At 35.1% G+C, this 7,261-nt stretch overlaps 1 protein-coding gene across 7 annotated transcripts in view; it reads left to right on the plus strand.

Annotated features, from left to right (window-relative positions):
* Positions 1-3,743: 3,743 nt before the first annotated feature.
* Positions 3,744-7,261, plus strand: part of LOC106869178 (uncharacterized) — a 100,254-nt gene continuing 96,736 nt past the window's right edge. For all 7 annotated transcript variants that reach the window (XM_014914800.2, XM_052968285.1, XM_052968286.1 and 4 more), the window contains exon 1: positions 3,744-3,999. The gene's annotated coding sequence lies outside the window, so the exon portion shown is untranslated. The remainder of the gene's footprint in view (positions 4,000-7,261) is intronic.

A 7,261-nucleotide genomic window follows, 5' to 3' on the forward strand; every position in this document is an offset into this window, starting at 1 on the left:
TAATCTGTGCAATGTTCACATGTTCTGGGATAAAATTACATTGAATATTTTTCAGGAAAAAAAAATTGCGATAATCACATTCCTGTTTGCACTAAAATGTTCATTGCAGGCATAGTAATTCTGTTGTAAAATAATTTGAAGTTCATTTCAGTATGATTTCATTCTTTTCTTGAAAAAGTGAAAAAGGATTCTATCTTGCCATACTATTTGTTTGGAACGAAAATCTTGTCACATTTCAAGATGAGAAAGAAACAAATGCGTCATTGATATATTTTGTCAAGATAATATTTAACCTCATTATTGATAATATAGCCCCATCTATTTGGCAAAGTGTTGATTTTCTTGGGCCTAAAATTCTACAGGTTTCAAAGCAAAGAAACATCCAATATCATTTTTGATCCCTTCACTATTAATAAATCATTCCTCATCTAAATACTGTTGCAATCATTTGAAAAGATGATAGTCAGATGGAACAAGGTCATGGGAATAAAGAGAATGAAGCAGTACTTCCACATTACAGCCATCATCTTTTCCTTGGATATGTGGTCCTGTATTATTTTGTAAGAGTAACACTCTGCTACAACTGACTGTTGATGGACAATTTTTCTTAAACTTTTGTGTAGCGCTTCCAATTGACTACAATATGTATCTAATTCAACTGTTTTGTTTTGATTTAACACTTCATGATAGCTGACACCCTTCACATCTTATCAAACACAGGGCACAATTTTTTCAGGTGTAGACCTAATTTCAGGATGGATTCTCCTTTTTACTGGGTGCTAACTGTAATGTAATATTTTGGCTTGGAGATGAATGAACAAGAAATCACTGCGAAATTTCAAATACAAAATACTTATGTTATGTCGTTATAATGAATGACAGAAAAGAAGATATTTAAGCCAAGTGAATAAGTTCATTTGTTTGGTTGAGATGTGCATCAGCTGTGACAGTAGACTGATACATTTGTTGAACTATGTAGCCAAAGTTGAGTTACATAAGTTAGTGCAGTCATTGGTCTTGGTTGAGCTGTGAGTGCTGTCAATAGTATTAGATAGCATTACCTTTGCACACCAACCTGATAGTAGATACTTTTGTTTAGTGCAGAGACTTCAGCAGCTATGAGTGGGAAATAAGGTTGAATGCTTTCATATAATCAAACCATATGTCACAAGGTTTCTGCAGTGTTTTCTTACTTTGTACACTACAGCTTTGCTTATCAAAAGTTGTTTGGCATATTTCCACATTGCCTTCTTTTTACCTGTCTGCTCATCAGTTACTATATTGTTGGAATCACAATGATGCTGAAAGAATTAGCTGAGGCATTATATGTAATGTCTAGACAAGAAATGGACCTCTAGTTTTTTACCAACTCAATGGTTTCATTCTTGGCTACAAGATTCGTCCATGTTCTACCAAGCCAATTTTGTATGTCAGTCTGGCCTACTATAGTCCTTTTTGCAAAGAGTCAGCCTCTTGTATCAGTATCCAACGATTAGGTTTCTTCCAGATGCATTCCTATTTTGCAGTTTGTCTTCAGCAAAGTTTCAGGCTTGACTGTTTATATTTTACTGTAGATGTTTTACAGTATTCTTTCCTAACTCCGTAAAGCGCAATGCCTTAAAGTTGAAAGCCCTTTTTAATTTCAGATCTTTGACCAGAATGATTCAAAATCTCGAGAGGGAGATTTTGTAACAGTGACGTTTTACTTCCTCATTTCCCTGAATAATGTCTGTGGATTGGAAACAAACTTGTGGTATATATATATATATACTATCTCACTCAAAGATTTTCTAATGGAAGTGAAGATTTTCATTCAGTATGCTGAGTTCATGCTTTTGAGTAATTAGCCTTCTTGCAAAAGCTTGGCATTAAGAATCGCTGTAGAGTTTTGTTAATTTTCGCAAAAGATGTAATTGGTGAAGTGTAAACTCATTATTCTCCTTACATTTTATCATTATGGTTAACCTTCAAATTATGTTGGTGCAGATTTTTGATGGTTTCTTCAAATTTTGTTTTCCATCTAGATTACTTCTGTTTAGTAATTTCATTACAATGTATACTGCAGATTTCTCCCAGGCATTCTTTAAGAGTGATGGCTGCCATGTATATGAAGGCTTTAATTGTCCAGCAGTTAATATTCCCTGATTCCATGTGTTCTTTGGCAACATTGTCAATATCTTTCAACATTAAAGTAATTGGATTTTTCTTTAATGGTGCTGAGAATGGCCAGTTGCTTAACGACAGTTTGGAAAAAGTTGAAAACGTTTTTTTACAATTTGTGGTTTCAAAATGTTCTAAAGTTGAATATATCCCACCCCTAGTCATCTCTGTCGAATGAGTTACATGTGGAAATACGTATAATGAGAATTTAGTGAGGATGGCAGCAGTTTGTTTATATATATTTTAAGCCTCACTTAAGGCAGATTTTGACTGGTTTGCAGTATTTTGAGAAGGTCAATTAACATCACAAAAGCAAGCCATTTTTTCTGAGAAGGATGCTCGTTGCTGAAGCTGTTTTGTAAATTTGCTTAACTTAGAGTGAGCTTCATCCCAGTAATTTTTAACTACTTCAAATAGCCAATAGAAGGCCCATCACAGGTTTCTTCATAGCTCCGAAGCTGATTTTAGTTTAAATCTTAAGTCAAGAATAAGTGCTTATGTTGTCTTAAATAGCTCACGTGTGTCACAGTACTGTTTGTATTGGTGTTGCTATCAGTATCAGCCATGTTTGTATTCATGAAATTCTACATGATATAAGGTATATTTTGTAATTCGGTCTGAATAATGCAACTTTTCTTAATTACAACTGAAGAAATAAATCAGTTACTGATTTAGGCTGGAGTAGTCAGCTTAGTTGTAGAAAAAAATCATTCAAAAAGACATTTTAAATGGTTCATTATGCCCCTACGTATGTATGTCATTATCCATTTTCATTTCAAGATTTCATGCCAATAAGAAAGAGCTGGTTTATAACATAGATCCAAGGCTCCTTCATTGGAATTTCAACAACATCAATGGGGTATGTATGTATGCATGTATGTATGTATGTATGTATGTATGTATGTATGTATGTATGTATGTATGTGTCAGGTCACTTGTGAGGCTCTCATAAGTGCTACTGGTAACATGTAATCCAGTACAACCTGTTGCATGGTCGGGTTGCTGGCGACTAAACTGGCACCCCCACAAGGCTACCCTGGTGAGGAGGGTTGCTAGAAACCCAGCAGGATTTATAACAAGACCTGTTGAAAGTTCGGATGGACCTCTGCAGTGTGAATGGGATAAAGTACCACTAGAAGTCTAGCGAGCAGTTATTGAAGCAGTGCCTGGTAAACTTAAGGCTGTAATAAAGAAATGAGGTGAATTTATTGAATAATTTTTTTGCTGTAACATTGCTGAAAATGTTTAAAACTAGTGTTCAAGTTTTCAAGTAAATTGGTTCAGATTTGGCCAAAATACATTGTTTAACCTTTGTAATAGAACTTTTGGGTCACCCTGGAATCAACTTCCTCAGGTGTTTTCTATGTATGTATGTATAGATAGATAGATGGATGGATGTGTGTGTGTGTGTGTGTGTACATAAGAAGGGTTTCCAAAGTGCAGAATTGTCCATGATGAGAGGAACGGTTCGTTGTTGATTGCTTAATGAATGAAAGATAACGTTGAAATGCTTAGTTTGGGAAAGAGGGGAAGAAAATTATTGCTACCACTCTCTCTCTCTCTCTTTTTCACTCAGAAGTCCTCCCAATTTTATATTGCAGAATGAAAGAGAAAATAGAGCCAGGAAGAAGAGCAGACAATGGTTTCAGATTAATTACATAATTGGTTAGAGTTTTAAGAAATGATTCCTGGTCCTGAAGTTATTTAATGCAATGCAAGTGGATATATTTTAGCATTGTAATATAGTATGGAGAGATCTAAAAAAATATTCTGATCTTCTAGACAGGCTTGATTTAGTCTTACACCTTATAATCGAAATGTAAGACTCGTTCTTGTCGGGTAAGTAAATACTGTTTATTATTCATCTAAAGTTTAATTACAAGAATGTATAGCTTTATTTCTAATTTCTACTGTCTAATTACGTCTCTTTAGCTGCTTCGCAATAAAACATATTGTAACTTATGTAAACACGTACACGTGACACACACACACAAAAACATGATAATATACATTTCTATAAAACTTATGTTAGAAGAAGGGGGACGGGTAATGGATATGTAGGGACCTCGCTTAGCCCTGCCTGAGATTTGAAACCAAATCTACCCGCTTGTTGCTTGTCAAAACAAGTGGGAAATCCTCTCCACACCAGATAATTGATGGGGAGACACTTGACTTCCAAGGACCTGTGCTGGTCAAGGAAAGGTCAGTTCCTTGTTTAGGGTTTAACCTACATTACTGACCATAATCTATATAACAGAGAGCATTTCCTGTCTCTTGCTCTTTTGTGTCAGTCAGACCAAGGAGCAACACCCTTTTTTGTGTGTCACCTATGACTAAGGTGCAACACTTTCCTTCGCCCCTTGCTCGACATACGAAGAGAAGCTTTCGGCCCCAAGAAAGACAATGCCATCTTTATCCTTTCTAGTCAACACTGTGCATTCTTTACTCTTTCCCTCTCTACTGGCAGACAGCAGCTTCTACACTATCAACTACCAGCCAGCCAGCCAGCGAACTTGTCACTGCCACTACAATTACTGTTTGGGTAAACGAATAAATATATTTAAATAATATTTCTTCCTTCTTGGTGTTGATTCTTCGATGTTTACTAGTTACTTCCGACGCGAGAATCTTCAAGTGTTACATCTACACGCTACATTTGGTAGTGGGCTACATCATATCGACGTGATATGGCATGTCACATTTCAGCCCGCTACAGGTATTTCACGCACCTCGACTTTCTGTTTTTATCGCTATGAAACGTTTTATATTCATGTATAAAATAAACATATACATCATTTAAAACGTTGTCATTTATTAAGATTTTGCTGGCAAATTCTTAAATTAACATAAACATTTGTTTACATGAAAGAAAATTAGTGGAGAACTTTCTTCTAATTCTTCCAAAGCTTTCTGTTAAAACTATCGAAATTATTTGTGGAGACTTTTTTTAATCATAGCAACTGGTCGCAAGCAAGCCACTTCATCGTTTTGATGATTTAATTACAACTATGTTGAATCAAAGTTGTGCTGGAATTACATATTTATATATTTATTATAGCTTTAAAACACACAAACTTTATTAAAACAAATGCAAATAGGCAGTGCCTCCAAGAACTTCAAAATTGGTTTTAAAACTCTATAATAAGTATTATCTTATTAAGAATCCTCATGTTACCATCATCACAGACCCGTGGGTACACGTTAAAAATTTTTTTCTTCCTGCTTTTCTTATATACATTGATCTCATATGTCATACGTTCGAACACATTCCGCCTCCGCCTCTATACATTAATGTTATACTGTCACACGAGTTCAGCTTAATGTTTACTTTAACACCCGGCCATCAAAACCGAAAAAAAAAAAAAAAAAAAATGTAATAGATGTAAAAATGTGTAGTAAACAAAATCTGAATTTGGTTTACTACACATTTTTACTCCTGAATCTGAAAACCAAAATTTGCACAAACGAACCGGGGTGTAGGGAGAGGACTTTCGGAAAATTCACACGATCCGCCCCCCCCCTAACTTTCTGGGAAATAGATGTCTTTTAACGAAATTTTATATAAAAAACCTTTAAAACGGCATACATTCTTCTTTTCTACTCTAGGCACAAGGCCCGAAATTTTGGGGGAAGGGGCCAGTCAATTAGATCGACCCAGTACGCAACAGGTACTTAATTTATCGACCCCCGAAAGGATGAAAGGCAAAGTCGACCTCGGCGGAATTCAAACGACATAAATTACGATTATAAAGAAGTTTGCTGGGAAAATTTTTTCCGAAGGAGTGGGGAGAGTATTTTGGAAAAATTCAGACAATCCGATGTATGTATGTATGTATATATGTGTATGTATGTATGTATGTATGTATGTATGTATGTATGTATGTGTGTGTGTATGTGTGTGTGTGTGTGTGTATGTATGTATATATATATGTGTATGTGTGTGTATATATATATATATATATATATATATGCGAGTAAAAATAAATACAAAAAAGGTGGGTTTTTTTTGTATGATTGTGTATAGAGGAATATATTATTTTGTTTAAAAGAGTTCCAACACTGTCTGTTTTTTATGTTTTATTTATATTCCTGCAGAACTAATGTGGGGTATAGAATATGGAATATACAATATATAATATAATATACAATATACAATATAAAATAAAATAAAATAAAAATGGATGGCACCATGAAAGAAAGTATTGAATGTAGATGAAATATTGAGTGTTCAATATAAAGGATCAAATATATAAATATATAAATATAAATATATATATATAAAGGCGACTCGAGTTTCAGGGCTATTTCCCTTCGTCATGGCCGGTATGACAGACTTTAACAGACTGTATATATATATATATATATGTGTGTATGTATGTATGTATGTATGTATGTATGCATGTATATATATATATCTCTTACTGGAGAAGGCCGGTTTATGGGATTACCCTGAGTTTTCAATCCATAAAGTGTTTAACTTTATATCCCATAAAACGGTAATCCCATTGTTGTATCGCACGTTCGACGTACGATACAACGGAATAACAACAATGTATTTGCAAATCGTTCTACTCAAGATACTGGTAATAACCCTTGACAATACGCAACTCTCGGTTTTACAACCCGCTGAAGGCTCTCTGCTTATGTCCATTTATATTGTGAAACAGTCAATTAGGAGCTAACCAATAGGGATGTTCTATTTCCACACAACACCCATAAACCCTTTATGGATGGGAAACCCAGGATAATCCCGTAAACCTACCTTCCCCAGTAAAAAATGTATACTGCTCTACATCTTAGAGTGTGCTTCTCCGGATTTATGTTTTCTCCAAACGATATGTATGTATACATACTCTTTTACTCTTTTACTTGTTTCAGTCATTTGACTGTGGCCATGCTGGAGCACTGCCTTTAGTCGAGCAAATCGACCCCACGACTTATTCTTTGGATGCCTAGTACTTATTCTATCGGTCTCTTTTGCCGAACCGCTAAGTCATGGGGACGTAAACACACCAGCATCGGTTGTCAAGCGATGTTAGGGGGCCAAACACAGACACACAAACACACACACACACACACACACACACACATATACACATAT

Source organism: Octopus bimaculoides, chromosome 5 (genome assembly GCF_001194135.2).
Source record: "Octopus bimaculoides isolate UCB-OBI-ISO-001 chromosome 5, ASM119413v2, whole genome shotgun sequence".
Taxonomy (NCBI): domain Eukaryota; kingdom Metazoa; phylum Mollusca; class Cephalopoda; order Octopoda; family Octopodidae; genus Octopus; species Octopus bimaculoides.